We start from the raw sequence: 15,651 nt of genomic DNA, 5'->3' as shown, positions 1-15,651 counted from the left end.
GAAATAAGGCATATCTAATGAATTTCAGAATTTTGGGACAAATGGGATGCGAATGGCATCACTTTGTAAATGGAAAATTGGGGCTTGGCCGTAGCGCCACCTATGGATAATGGTGCGTCATTTGTGGTGTGGTAGTTACTCCTGGCCTATACTATCAATGTTTCAGGATTTTGAGAACTTTTTCTAAAATGCATTACCATCAAGATCCACAAGGGCCTTCACTTCAAGCCAAGGAATGAGTGGGGGCTTGGTCAGCCCACAATTGCCTGAAATGTTGTGTATGCGTCTCGCCAAGCCCGCGCGTGTGTCAAGGGAAAGGCTGAGTGTGTGAGAATGTGGAGCACGCGCGCGCTGAAGAGCAGGGGAGACATTTCATTGAAAATTTCGTTAGCAATTAGCCAAGCATGCATGTTTCAAATATTCACATAAAATCGACTTTTCATGTTACAGTCAACTTTTCCTCAGATTTGTGTACTAAACATTCTCAAGAGTCTTCATATGAACTTGTGATTGAATCAAAGTATCAGTTTTTGACCGGCGGATGTGTAAAGCATTATTTTAGCGTTAGCGATAAATTCAATTTGCTTTATATCAATCATCTTTTGAGATATGAAGTTGCCTTTGCACATGGTAACATGTTGTAGTGTCTTCCTTGTGACATACCAAGTTACGTGTTGATATCTCAAAGATTTGCTGAGATTTGACCCAAGTTCCTGTTTGGTTACTTTTTTGCTGATTTTGATTGGTTGTGCCGGACAAACGGTTTAGAAAATCAAAACGCCATGGGATAACTTTTGTGAGGCTTGGTCTGAAGATCATCTATGGTCATTTTGAAGAAGATATGACAATAATTGTAGGAGGAGTAGGCTTTCAAAGGTTTTTGATACAACCGGAAATAGCGGAAAATCTATACAACCGGAAATTGACGTCATAGGGTGCGTTGAACTCGTCTTCATCCAGGGAATCCAATGGTACCTCATTTTTGTAAATCAGTCATACGGTTCAAAAGTTGCGTGTGTAAACACAAGTCCAACTTTGACCCATTGGTGGCGCTAGAGTGGTCTGATGGGATACATGAAACTTGGTGTAGGTATAGAAGGAACTGTCCTTAATGAGTGTGCCAAATTTAACAAAAAGTTATCCAAGGGTTCTAGGGGCTGCCATTGACTCCCATGGAACTAGAATAATAATAATAATAATAATAATAATAAAACTAACAATAACAATAGGTTTCCTCCTTACGGAGGAATCCTAATAAAACTAACAATAACAATAGGTTTCCTCCTTACGGAGGAATCCTAAATATAACTGCAAGCAGCAATGGCGGATTCCTCCAAACATTGCAAACCACTGAAAAATTTATATTCTTCACAAATTGTCACTGTAAAAATCCATGCTGCAGACTTACCAATGGGATACCAAATCTGAAATGCAATACCATCAAGATCCACAAGGGCTTTTATTTCAAGCCAAGGAGTGAAGGGAGGGGGCTTGGTGAGCCTACCCATTCCAGAAAGCCTTGTATCTTTGTGTACCAGGGCGTGGCCTGTAGCGTCACTTATGGGTGATATTGGGCCATTTGTGGTGTGGTAGTTACTCTTGGCCTATACTATCAATGTTTCAGGATTTTGAGAACTTTTTACCATTGCATACAAAATCGGAAATGCAATACCATCAAGATCCACATGGTCCTTTGCTAAAGACCAAGCAATGAGTGGGGCTTGGTCAGCCCACAATTGCCTGAAATGTTGTGTATGCGTCTCGCCAAGCTTGTGCGTGTGTCAAGGGAAAGGCTGAGTGTGTGAGAATGTGGAGCGCGCGTGCTGAGGAGCAGGGGAGACATTTCATTGGAAATTTCCTTAACAATTAGCCAAGCATGCATTTTTCAAATATTCACCTAAATTCAACTTTTCATCTTACAGTCAACTTTTTCTGAGATTTGTGTACTAAACATTCTCAAAAGTCTTCATGAACTTGTGATTGAATCAGAGTTTTTTGACTGGCGGATGTGTAAAGCATTATTTTAGCGTTAGAAATAAATTTGATTTCCTTCATTTCAATCATTTTTGAAGATATTAATTTGCCTTCCTACATGGGAACATGACGTAGTGTCTTTCACGTGACACACCAAGTTTGGTGTTGATATTTCAAAGATTTGCTGAGATTTGATCCAACTTCCTGTTTGGTTGCTTTGTTGACGATTTTGATTGGCTGTACCGGACAAACGGTTTTGAAATTCAAAAATCTGTTAAAGAATTCAGTGAGGGTTGCTCTGACGATGATACCTGCCAATTCTGGGGAAGATTGGACAAGAATTGTAGGAGAAGTAGCAAAAAAACGTGTTTCCTAAATCTTTATTGTACAAAAACATCCAATATGGCGGCCGTTATAGGTTATTGAGGCTTTTTTGTTCCTCATGAGAAATAAGGCATATCTAATGAATTTCAGAATTTTGGGACAAATGGGATGCGAATGGCATCACTTTGTAAATGGAAAATTGGGGCTTGGCCGTAGCGCCACCTATGGATAATGGTGCGTCATTTGTGGTGTGGTAGTTACTCCTGGCCTATACTATCAATGTTTCAGGATTTTGAGAACTTTTTCTAAAATGCATTACCATCAAGATCCACATGGGCCTTTGCTAAAGACCAAGCAATGAGTGGGGGCTTGGTCAGCCCACAATTGCCTGAAATGTTGTGTATGCGTCTCGTCAAGCTTGCGCGTGTGTCAAGGGAAAGGCTGAGTGTGTGAGAATGTGTAGCGCGCGCGCTGAGGAGCAGAGGGAGACATTTCATTGGAAATTTCCTTAACAATTAGCCAAGCATGCATTTTTCAAATATTCACCAAAATTCAACTTTTCATCTTACAGTCAACTTTTTCTGAGATTTGTGTACTAAACATTCTCAAGAGTTTTCATGAACTAAAGGCAAACAAATCAACAGTTATTGGCCAAAAAACATTTTTGGTTCCTGCGGCCACGCCGATCACATGACACGATCACATGACACCAAATTGATTGGACATCCTCAGAAGACGGTTCCGAGTCATCTTACCAAGTTTGGTGTTGATATTTCAAAGATTTGCTGAGATTTGATCCAACTTCCTGTTTGGTTGCTTTGTTGACGATTTTGATTGGCTGTACCGGACAAACGGTTTTGAAATTCAAAAATCTGTTAAAGAATTCAGTGAGGGTTGCTCTGACGATGATACCTGCCAATTCTGGGGAAGATTGGACAAGAATTGTAGGAGAAGTAGCAAAAAAACGTGTTTCCTAAATCTTTATTGTACAAAAACATCCAATATGGCGGCCGTTATAGGTTATTGAGGCTTTTTTGTTCCTCATGAGAAATAAGGCATATCTAATGAATTTCAGAATTTTGGGACAAATGGGATGCGAATGGCATCACTTTGTAAATGGAAAATTGGGGCTTGGCCGTAGCGCCACCTATGGATAATGGTGCGTCATTTGTGGTGTGGTAGTTACTCCTGGCCTATACTATCAATGTTTCAGGATTTTGAGAACTTTTTCTAAAATGCATTACCATCAAGATCCACAAGGGCCTTCACTTCAAGCCAAGGAATGAGTGGGGGCTTGGTCAGCCCACAATTGCCTGAAATGTTGTGTATGCGTCTCGCCAAGCCCGCGCGTGTGTCAAGGGAAAGGCTGAGTGTGTGAGAATGTGGAGCACGCGCGCGCTGAAGAGCAGGGGAGACATTTCATTGAAAATTTCGTTAGCAATTAGCCAAGCATGCATGTTTCAAATATTCACATAAAATCGACTTTTCATGTTACAGTCAACTTTTCCTCAGATTTGTGTACTAAACATTCTCAAGAGTCTTCATATGAACTTGTGATTGAATCAAAGTATCAGTTTTTGACCGGCGGATGTGTAAAGCATTATTTTAGCGTTAGCGATAAATTCGATTTGCTTTATATCAATCATCTTTTGAGATATGAAGTTGCCTTTGCACATGGTAACATGTTGTAGTGTCGTCCACCGATATACCAAGTTTAGTGTTGATATCTCAAAGATTTGCTGAGATTTGACCCAAGTTCCTGTTTGGTTACTTTTTTGCTGATTTTGATTGGTTGTGCCGGACAAACGGTTTAGAAAATCAAAACGCCATGGGATAACTTTTGTGAGGCTTGGTCTGAAGATCATCTATGGTCATTTTGAAGAAGATATGACAATAATTGTAGGAGGAGTAGGCTTTCAAAGGTTTTTGATACAACCGGAAATAGCGGAAAATCTATACAACCGGAAATTGACGTCATAGGGTGCGTTGAACTCGTCTTCATCCAGGGAATCCAATGGTACCTCATTTTTGTAAATCAGTCATACGGTTCAAAAGTTGCGTGTGTAAACACAAGTCCAACTTTGACCCATTGGTGGCGCTAGAGTGGTCTGATGGGATACATGAAACTTGGTGTAGGTATAGAAGGAACTGTCCTTAATGAGTGTGCCAAATTTAACAAAAAGTTATCCAAGGGTTCTAGGGGCTGCCATTGACTCCCATGGAACTAGAATAATAATAATAATAATAATAATAATAATAATAATAATAAAACTAACAATAACAATAGGTTTCCTCCTTACGGAGGAATCCTAAATATAGCTGCAAGCAGCAATGGCGGATTCCTCCAAAACATTGCGAACCATTGAAAAATGTATATTCTTCACAAATTGTCACTGTATAGAAACATCCATGCTGTAGACTTACCAATGGGATACCAAATCTGAAATGCAATACCATCAAGATCCACAAGGGCTTTTATTTCAAGCCAAGGAATGAAGGGTGGGGGCTTGGTGAGCCTACCCATTCCAGAAAGCCTTGTATCTTTGGCCTGTAGCGTCACCTATGGGTGATATTGGGCCATTTGTGGTGTGGTAGTTTCTCATGGCCTATACTATCAATGTTTCAGGATTTTGAGAACTTTTTACCATTGCATACAAAATCGGAAATGCAATACCACCAAGATCCACATGGGCCTTTGCTAAAGACCAAGCAATGAGTGGGGGCTTGGTCAGCCCACAATTCCCTGAAATGTTGTGTATGCGTCTCGCCAAGCTTGCGCGTGTGTCAAGGGAAAGGCTGAGTGTGTGAGAATGTGGAGCACTCGCGCGCTGAGGAGCTGTACCAGACAAACGGTTGTGAAAATAAAAAATCTGTTGAATACATGAGTGAGGGTTGCTCTGACGATGATGTGTGCCAATTCTGGGGAAGATTGCACCAGAATTGAAGGAGGAGTAGCGAAAAAACGTGTTTCCTTAATCTTTATTGTACAGAAAAATCCAATATGGCGCCCGTTATAGGTTCTTAGGTTTTTTTGTTCCTCATGAGAAATAAGGCATATCTAATGAATTTCAGAATTTTGGGACAAATGGGATGCAAATGGCATCACTTTGAATATAGGCAAATTGGGGCATGGCTGTAGAGGTTTAAAAAGCTACCTCTGCCTAAACTGACATGCACCAACTCGAGTATTGCGTTTCAATAACCTCTTCATTGCATTCACTCTTATTCCCATAGCTATTGTGGTAGCAAACAAGCATAACTACGTGTGGCCTACACATCAAACAAAACTTCTAGTCAATTGGAGTCATGGTTCATAAGAAGATATTTGTACGTTATCAAAATGTTCACCGTACATGGTGGACTGTATGGGTCACCACTGTATAGTTTCCCATTATAAATAAGGCATGTATAGTTTCCGACGTTTTAGACTGATGGTGTGGAAATGCCATCACTTTGAAAATGGACAATTGGGGCGTGGCCGTAGCGCCACCTATGGGTAATGGTGGGTCATTTGTGGTGTGGTAGTTTCTCATGGCCTATACTATCAATGTTTCAGGATTTTGAGAACTTTTTACCATTGTATACAAAATCGGAAATGCAATACCATCAAGATCCACATGGGCCTTTGCTAAAGACCAAGCTATGAGTGGGGGCTTGGTCAGCCCACAATTGCCTGAAATGTTGTGTATGCGTCTCGTCAAGCTTGCGCGTGTGTCAAGGGAAAGGCTGAGTGTGTGAGAATGTGGAGCGCGCGCGCTGAGGAGCAGGGGAGACATTTCATTGGAAATTTCCTTAACAATTAGCCAAGCATTCATTTTTTTAATATTCACCAAAAATCAACTTTTCATTTTACAGTCAACTTTTCTGAGATTTGTGTACTAAACATTCTCAAGAGTCTTCATGAACTTGTAATTGAATCAGAGTATCAGTTTTTGACTGGCGGATGTGTAAAGCATTATTTTAGCGTTAGAAATAAAAAAGATTTCCTTTATTTCAATCATTTTTTAAGATATTAATTTGCCTTCTCACATGGGAACATGATGTAGTGTCTTTCACGTGACACACCAAGTTTGGTGGTGATATTTCAAAGATTTGCTGAGATTTGATCCAACTTCCTGTTTGGTTGCTTTGTTGACGATTTTGATTGGCTGTACCGGACAAACGGTTTTGAAATTAAAAAATCTGTTAAAGAATTCAGTGAGGGTTGCTCTGACGATGATACCTGCCAATTCTGGGGAAGATTGGACAAGAATTGTAGGAGAAGTAGCAAAAAAACGTGTTTCCTAAATCTTTATTGTACAAAAACATCCAATATGGCGGCCGTTATAGGTTATTGAGGCTTTTTTGTTCCTCATGAGAAATAAGGCATATCTAATGAATTTCAGAATTTTGGGACAAATGGGATGCGAATGGCATCACTTTGTAAATGGAAAATTGGGGCTTGGCCGTAGCGCCACCTATGGATAATGGTGCGTCATTTGTGGTGTGGTAGTTACTCCTGGCCTATACTATCAATGTTTCAGGATTTTGAGAACTTTTTCTAAAATGCATTACCATCAAGATCCACAAGGGCCTTCACTTCAAGCCAAGGAATGAGTGGGGGCTTGGTCAGCCCACAATTGCCTGAAATGTTGTGTATGCGTCTCGCCAAGCCCGCGCGTGTGTCAAGGGAAAGGCTGAGTGTGTGAGAATGTGGAGCACGCGCGCGCTGAAGAGCAGGGGAGACATTTCATTGAAAATTTCGTTAGCAATTAGCCAAGCATGCATGTTTCAAATATTCACATAAAATCGACTTTTCATGTTACAGTCAACTTTTCCTCAGATTTGTGTACTAAACATTCTCAAGAGTCTTCATATGAACTTGTGATTGAATCAAAGTATCAGTTTTTGACCGGCGGATGTGTAAAGCATTATTTTAGCGTTAGCGATAAATTCGATTTGCTTTATATCAATCATCTTTTGAGATATGAAGTTGCCTTTGCACATGGTAACATGTTGTAGTGTCGTCCACCGATATACCAAGTTTAGTGTTGATATCTCAAAGATTTGCTGAGATTTGACCCAAGTTCCTGTTTGGTTACTTTTTTGCTGATTTTGATTGGTTGTGCCGGACAAACGGTTTAGAAAATCAAAACGCCATGGGATAACTTTTGTGAGGCTTGGTCTGAAGATCATCTATGGTCATTTTGAAGAAGATATGACAATAATTGTAGGAGGAGTAGGCTTTCAAAGGTTTTTGATACAACCGGAAATAGCGGAAAATCTATACAACCGGAAATTGACGTCATAGGGTGCGTTGAACTCGTCTTCATCCAGGGAATCCAATGGTACCTCATTTTTGTAAATCAGTCATACGGTTCAAAAGTTGCGTGTGTAAACACAAGTCCAACTTTGACCCATTGGTGGCGCTAGAGTGGTCTGATGGGATACATGAAACTTGGTGTAGGTATAGAAGGAACTGTCCTTAATGAGTGTGCCAAATTTAACAAAAAGTTATCCAAGGGTTCTAGGGGCTGCCATTGACTCCCATGGAACTAGAATAATAATAATAATAATAATAATAATAATAATAAAACTAACAATAACAATAGGTTTCCTCCTTACGGAGGAATCCTAATAATAATAATAATAAAACTAACAATAACAATAGGTTTCCTCCTTACGGAGGAATCCTAAATATAACTGCAAGCAGCAATGGCGGATTCCTCCAAACATTGCAAACCACTGAAAAATGTATATTCTTTACAAATTGTCACTGTAAAATTCCATGCTGCAGACTTACCAATGTGATAGCAAATCTGAAATGCAATACCATCGAGATCCACAAGGGCTTTTATTTCAAGCCAAGGATTGAAGGGAGGGGGCTTGGTGAGCCTACCCATTCCAGAAAGCCTTGTATCTTTTGTGTATCAGGGTGTGGCCTGTAGCGTCACTTATGGGTGATATTGGGCCATTTGTGGTGTGGTAGTTACTCTTGGCCTATACTATCAATGTTTCAGGATTTTGAGAACTTTTTACCATTGCCTACAAAATCGGAAATGCAATACCACCAAGATCCACACGGGCCTTTGCTAAAGACCAAGCAATGAGTGGGGGCTTGGTCAGCCCACAATAGGCTCTGTGCACAATCGTACTGACGAACTTCCGCCGTAGCCCAAATTCGGCAAATCAGTTTCCGGTTTACTTCCTGTCCTCATCCGAATTAGTGAACGAACAACAAGATGAGTGGTGCAGTTGTACGGAAAAAAGAAAGTAAAAAGAAATATAATGTACGTGATACATTCAAGTTCCAAGGTACTGTGCGTGGGTCTAAGGAACACTGTTGTGTGCCACTTTGCTCGGCTTCAGGCCGTTATAACAACCATTTGAGCTTCCACTGCTTCCCGAAGGACACCTGCCTTCGTGTGCGGTGGCTGCACAAAATAAGGAGGGTGGAATATTCAGTGACCCAACACACCAAGGTTTGCAGTCGACTTTTCGAAGACCATGAAATCGTCACTACTGCTAAGGGTAGACGGGTTTTGGCAGCAGGCTCTGTTCCTTCTTTATTTGAGTGGAACAAATACACCAGTAAGTCACGGGCTGGTGTTTGGGAGCGCCGATCTCGACCACCAAGTCCGGAACCTGACCCGGCAGAGCCAGAGGAGGACAGCGAGCAACCCGCCATGGTCCCGATGGTCGTGGACCACGACTATGGGGCCAGCGGTACCGTATGTGTGGACAGGGAGCAGTATGGAGATATGTTGAGGGAACTCGAGGCGCTGAGAGAGCAGGTCCAAACGTATCATCTTTCCAACTTTGGACTGAAACGGTTTGCTTCGTCTCCTGAAGACATCAGATTTTACACCAGGTAAGCTAGTTATTAGATCAACATATTCTCTTAACTTGATTATTTCCTCTTTTTTTCTTAAAGGTCTCATGACATGAAATGTTCACTTTAGGAGGTTATTGAACATTAATGAGTTCCAAGGCTGAATTTCGGGAAAGAGACTTCAGATATTAGGGGACCATTAAGGCCTATATAAAAGCATACAAAAACATGCATGTCATGGGATATTTAATGTTATTCTTAAGCTTGTATGACAAGAAAACTGATTTCAATTGTAATGCTGTATTTTAGATTCCCCTCATACGAGCATCTGATGGCGTTTTGGAACCTGATCGAACAGCCAAAATAATTAGGGTCACCAGAGCAAAGAAAACCTACGCCACTAGCACAACAACTGAAAGCCCTTTAACCAGACCAACTGTAAGTACCCATTCACCCAAAAAACACACAGACACAGATCCCTAAGCATTAAAAGGGTGGTTTTGAACTAACACTCATTAAACACTTCTCCCCACAGAAACTGCTGCCAATAGATGAGCTCTTCCTGACATACCTGTCCACTGGCTGTACCCAGAGGGAGTTGGGTCATAGATTTAACATCCACCGAGCAACCGTCAGCCGAATCATCGTGACCTGGGCCAACTTCCTCTACAGCTTACTGGGCTCAGTCTGTATATGGATGTCTCCAGCAGCTGTGAAGGCCCATCTTCCACGCGACTTTGATGGCAGCTACAGTGACACACAGGTGGTCCTCGACTGTACAGAGCTACGGTGTCAAACACCGTCATCCATGCTCCTTCAGAGCGAAGTTTTCTCGACCTACAAGTCCCACTGCACCTTTAAGGCCATGGTGGGCATGTCCCCTCACGGAGCCCTGAGTTTTGTTTCAGCACTCTTTGAGGGTTCCATGAGTGACAAGGAGGTGTTTCGTCAGTCAGGGATTGCACCACTCTTAACGCCTGACATGGCCATCATGGTTGACAAGGGATTCTTGGTGGATGACCTTGTACCTGGGACTGTTCATCGTCCTGCCTTCCTCTCCAAGAGGGCCCAAATGCCAGAGGTGGATGTTCTGAAGACGCAGTCCATCGCCCGTTTGAGGGTGCATGTCGAGAGGATGATCAGACGAGTTAAAGAAAATAAACTCTTTGATACCACCATCCCTCTCTCCATTGCAGGGAGCATAAACCAACTCTTCACTGTCGCTTGTCTCCTCTCAAATTACCAAAATGGACCTCTTGTCAAGAAATGGAGATATGAAGTTTGATATTGTAGCTTAATCTTTTTCTGAGGAATTTGATAACTATTGTTCTGTTAAACATACAGAATTCATGAAATGAAATCATTTTAATTGCCTTTAATATCAAGATAATAAATATTTCTTGGCGTGCTCACAGCACACACACATTTTATTGTGTTTACTTTTTGGGAAGGCAAGGTTAATCATGGAAAACATCTGCCATTGAAAGTTAAAGATGCACAAACATTAACATAAAATCATCTCAATCATAAAACGTACCATTAAAAGTGAAAATTAAAGAACAGATCTTAGAATATTTTATCTCAATCCTGAAGCATTACACATTTCTGCAAGTAGACATAAAAATAAAACCTGTCTACTTTCTCTCTGATTATATCCAAAACATCATTGTCTCTGTAAATTCTTTGGATGAGTACATCTTCCTCAGCTGAGACTACAAAATCACACCAACTCATTCCCGTTATTAGCATCTGCCCCTGTACTTGCCAGTAGTAAGCATGCTTTTCTTTTAGCTCCAATTTGCCTGACTTCATTTTGAGATACGGGCAGTCCACATAGCTTTTAACATTTGGGCACTTCATCTCAATCAGCCCAAACTGACATGGCTCTGAAGGGTCAAAGATTAACCCGTCTGGAGACGCCCCCAGCCAAGGAGCGTCAGGGTGAATTACCAATCCACAGGGGTAGTGGTTGACCCTTTTCATTTGGCAATATTCCCAAATAGCATCTGCCTCTAATTCGAGCCCCCTCTTCATAGCTGCCGTCTGACGTGTCCCTTGCAGTATCCGGTTAGCCAGACCTTCTTCAGAGTTCTCTCCAACCTGGCAGATCTCCCTGAAACGTGACGCCGTCAATCTATGCCTCCTTAGCTGATGCCATTCAGTACATGAACTTTGTGCTCTGGTAGCACATTCAAATTTGTGCATCATGTCCCAGGTGACCTCCAGACTCCTATGGTGTAGCTGTTGTGGTTCAGTACAGACAAACATGCAACTTGATGGCTGTAGGCAGTAATTCTGAAGAGGCATAGATGGACGTGGTGGGGCAGCATGGAAGGACAGATCTCTCTTTGCTGTTGCTGGTTGTTGGTAGGACAATGGACTTCCGGCTTGAACCTTGCCACGGGCAGAGTCAACCAGGGGAATTTCACAGCTAATGCCCATGCTGCAGATCATCGGCGCCTCCGCTGTAGAAAAATCTTTATACGCCTCTGTCACCTAGGGATGTAATAATATAATGATTAGCAATATCAAACAAAATGATTATACCATACATTTTCATGGCCACAATATGTTGCGCATCATGCACAACGCCAGACACCATTACAAATAAGTTCATAATAAAGAACCCTTGTGTAAACATTTATTTTGTTTCAGTTCAATCAATTCTTTCTTCAAAAGCAGAATACTTGTTTGTATAATTGATGGGTCATAGTACATTTAATCAAAAGGAGAGGAAAATGAAAATCATGAAATACTAGTATATTGTTTGATATGAAATCCCTACTAACCCGAAGGACAGTAAGATCAGGCAATTCCCCACTGAGGCCTTTGTAGAGTGTGCTCCTGTGTGGAACATAACACTTTCATGAGTGGAAAGTGGCATATCCACACAGGTGTTTTAATTCAAACAGGCAACATATTGGAATACATCGACAATATCGAGGGAGTCAGTTGGCTGAGCGGTGAGGGAGTCGGGTTAGTAATCCGAAGGTTGCCAGTTCGATTCCCGGTCATGCCAACTGACGTTGTGTCCTTGGGCAAGGCACTTCACCCTACTTGCCTGGGGGGAATGTCCCTGTACTTACTGTAAGTCGCTCTGGATAAGAGCGTCTGCTAAATGACTAAATGTAAATGTAAAATGCAATATTCAGGTTTTACCTTACACCATCTTTGGTTGCTCTACACTTTGGTTTAGCAGAAAGCACAGCCATCTTATCCACAGGGCCTGGCTTTACACCCTATCAAGTTAAGCACAATACAGTTAGAAGTTAAATATAGTTAGAAAATATATCCAACAGCTCTGTAATTACAGTGCAAATTTACCAACGTTCTGGGCTTGTGCCACTGCTGTTCTCCTTCAGTACAGCTTAGCACAGGAGGGACCACTGGCACCTTCAGCTGAGAGTAATGTGCTGACTGGAACAGCAAAGCGACACAGTGGTTGCATAAAGCTGCTCCAGCAACACATGTGCAGCTGTGATGAAGCAGCTCCACAGGACTGGAATCTTTCAGTACCACCTGCATAAGTAAAATGTCATAGTAAATACTTATCTTAGCTTGGTCACTTTTTAACCATTCTTTTAGGACACAATCTTGTTTTTACAATATTTTCTATATCTAATATTCTAGAATCAGAGATCAAATGTCATGTATTTCTATATGTTGGATTAGAGTATGTTGTATAATATGCCAACTGCATTAAATCAACATCCATAATCGTTTTTCTTTGAAACATGATAGCCTAATACCTTAAACACAAGATTGCATCTTAAATGAATGACAGTTGGGGGAAACTTGAATAAGAACACATTTAACAGTCAACTTTTTCTGAGATTTGTGTACTAAACATTCTCAAGAGTCTTCATGATTTTGTGATTGAATTAGAGTATCAGTTTTTGACTGGCGGATGTGTAAAGCATTATTTTAGCATTAGAAATAAATTAGATTTCCTTTATTTCAATCATTTTTTAAGACATTAATTTGCCTTCTCACATGGGAACATGATGTAGTGTCTTTCACGTGACACACCAAGTTTGGTGGTGATATTTCAAAGATTTGCTGAGATTTGATCCAACTTCCTGTTTGGTTGCTTTGTTGCAGATTTTGATTGGCTCTACCGGACAAACGGTTTTGAAATTCAAAAATCTGTTGAAGGATTCAGTGAGGGTTGCTCTGACGATGATACCTGCCAATTCTGGGGAAGATTGGACAAAAATTGTAGGAGAAGTAGCGAAAAAACGTGTTTCCTAAATCTTTATTGTACAAAAAAATCCAATATGGCGGCCGTTATAGGTTATTGAGGCTTTTTTGTTCCTCATGAGAAATAAGGCATATCTAATGAATTTCAGAATTTTGGGACAAATGGGATGCGAATGGCATCACTTTGTAAATGGACAATTGGGGCTTGGCCGTAGCGCCACCTATGGATAATGGTGTGTCATTTGTGGTGTGGTAGTTACTCCTGGCCTATACTATCAATGTTTCAGGATTTTGAGAACTTTTTCTAAAATGCATTACCATCAAGATCCACAAGGGCCTTCACTTCAAGCCAAGGAATGAGTGGGGGCTTGGTCAGCCCACAATTGCCTGAAATGTTGTGTATGCGTCTTGCCAAGCCCGCGCGTGTGTCAAGGGAAAGGCTGAGTGTGTGAGAATGTGGAGCACGCGCGCGCTGAAGAGCAGGGGAGACATTTCATTGAAAATTTCGTTAGCAATTAGCCAAGCATGCATGTTTCAAATATTCACATAAAATCGACTTTTCATGTTACAGTCAACTTTTCCTCAGATTTGTGTACTAAACATGAACTTGTGATTGAATCAAAGTATCAGTTTTTGACCGGCGGATGTGTAAAGCATTATTTTAGCGTTAGATATAAAAATAAATTAGATTTCCTTTATTTCAATAATTTTTTAAGATATTACTTTGCCTTTTCACATGGGAACATGATGTAGTGTCTTACACGTGACACACCAAGTTTGGTGGTGATATTTCAAAGATTTGCTGAGATTTGATCCAACTTCCTGTATGGTTGCTTTGTTGACGATTTTGATTGCCTGTACCGGACAAACGGTTTTGAAATTCAAAAATCTGTTGAAGAATTCAGTGAGGGTGGCTCTGATGATGATACCTGCCAATTCTGGGGAAGATTGGACAAAAATTGTAGGAGAAGTAGCGAAAAAACGTGTTTCCTAAATCTTTATTGTACAAAAAAATCCAATATGGCGGCCGTTATAGGTTATTGAGGCTTTTTTGTTCCTCATGAGAAATAAGGCATATCTAACGAATTTTGGGACAAATGGGATGCGAATGGCATCACTTTGTAAATGGACAATTGGGGCTTGGCCGTAGCGCCACCTATGGATAATGGTGCGTCATTTGTGGTGTGGCAGTTACTCCTGGCCTATACTATCAATGTTTCAGGATTTTGAGAACTTTTTCTAAAGTGCATTAACATCAAGATCCACAAGGGCCTTCACTTCAAGCCAAGGAATGAGTGGGGGCTTGGTCAGCCCACAATTGCCTGAAATGTTGTGTATGCGTCTCGACAAGCCCGCGCGTGTGTCAAGGGAAAGGCTGAGTGTGTGAGAATGTGGAGCACGCGCGCGCTGAAGAGCAGGGGAGACATTGCATTGAAAATTTCGTTAGCAATTAGCCAAGCATGCATGTTTCAAATATTCACATAAAATCGACTTTTCATGTTACAGTCAACTTTTCCTCAGATTTGTGTACTAAACATTCTCAAGAGTCTTCATATGAACTTGTGATTGAATCAAAGTATCAGTTTTTGACCGGCGGATGTGTAAAGCATTATTTTAGCGTTAGCGATAAATTCGATTTGCTTTATATCAATCATTTTCTGAGATATGAAGTTGCCTTTGCACATGGTAACATGTTGTAGTGTCGTCCACCGATATACCAAGTTTAGTGTTGATATCTTAAAGATTTGCTGAGATTTGACCCAAGTTCCTGTTTGGTTACTTTTTTGCTGATTTTGATTGGCTGTGCCGGACAAACGGTTTAGAAAATCAAACCGCCATGGGATAACTTTTGTGAGGCTTGGTCTGAAGATCATCTCTGGTCATTTTGAAGAAGATATGACAAAAATTGTAGGAGGAGTAGGCTTTCAAAGGTTTTTGATACAACCGGAAATAGCGGAAAATCTATATAACCGGAAATTGACGTCATAGGGTGCGTTGAACTCGTCTTGATCCAGGGAATCCAATGGTACCTCATTTTTGAAAATCAGTTATACGGTTCAAAAGTTGCATGTGTAAACACAAGTCCAACTTTGACCCATTGGTGGCGCTAGAGTGGTCTGATGGGATACATGAAACTTGGTGTAGGTATAGAAGGAACTGTCCTTAATGAGTGTGCCAAATTTAACAAAAAGTTATCCAAGGGTTCTAGGGGCTGCCATTGACTCCCATGGAACTAGAATAATAATAATAATAATAAAACTAACAATAACAATAGGTTTCCTCCTTACGGAGGAATCCTAATAATAATAATAATAAAACTAACAATAACAATAGGTTTCCTC

The sequence above is a fragment of the Osmerus mordax genome, chromosome 3 (assembly GCF_038355195.1).
Source record: "Osmerus mordax isolate fOsmMor3 chromosome 3, fOsmMor3.pri, whole genome shotgun sequence".
Classification (NCBI taxonomy): domain Eukaryota; kingdom Metazoa; phylum Chordata; class Actinopteri; order Osmeriformes; family Osmeridae; genus Osmerus; species Osmerus mordax.
The sequence above is the reverse complement of the archived record's forward strand: the minus strand, read 5'-3'. Positions refer to the sequence as shown.